Source organism: Nicotiana attenuata, unplaced genomic scaffold (assembly GCF_001879085.1).
Source record: "Nicotiana attenuata strain UT unplaced genomic scaffold, NIATTr2, whole genome shotgun sequence".
Taxonomy (NCBI): Eukaryota; Viridiplantae; Streptophyta; class Magnoliopsida; order Solanales; family Solanaceae; genus Nicotiana; species Nicotiana attenuata.
In genome coordinates this window covers 5,036-5,395 of record NW_017691312.1, presented here as the reverse complement: position 1 = coordinate 5,395, position 360 = coordinate 5,036, and positions in this window count along the sequence as shown.

Sequence of the window (360 nt, the reverse complement as noted above, 5' to 3'; positions counted from 1 at the left end):
ATATTATTGTGTTTGAATCATTTAATCCACTTCATGTTATGAAAAAGTGTATATTTTGGAGGCACCAACTAATGAAGCAACTAATGAAAATGACTTGTAATTGTGTTCATAATCTCCTTATTATTTAGTTAATGAAAATATGTCTTCTCAAAATACGTGAGTTGGGTAGAAAGAATCTGATGGGCTTGCTCAGTCGGGTTCACACAGTTGAGCGTCGGTCGTGCTCCCCGAGTTTGGGGCGTGACAACATTCCAATCTAATTCAATTGAATGTTTCTTTCAATTTTTTAAGAGCCTTAATGGCCTTAAGTTTCTAACGTTTTCTTGCCAACAATCAGATGTCCAATTTGGATTTCATATA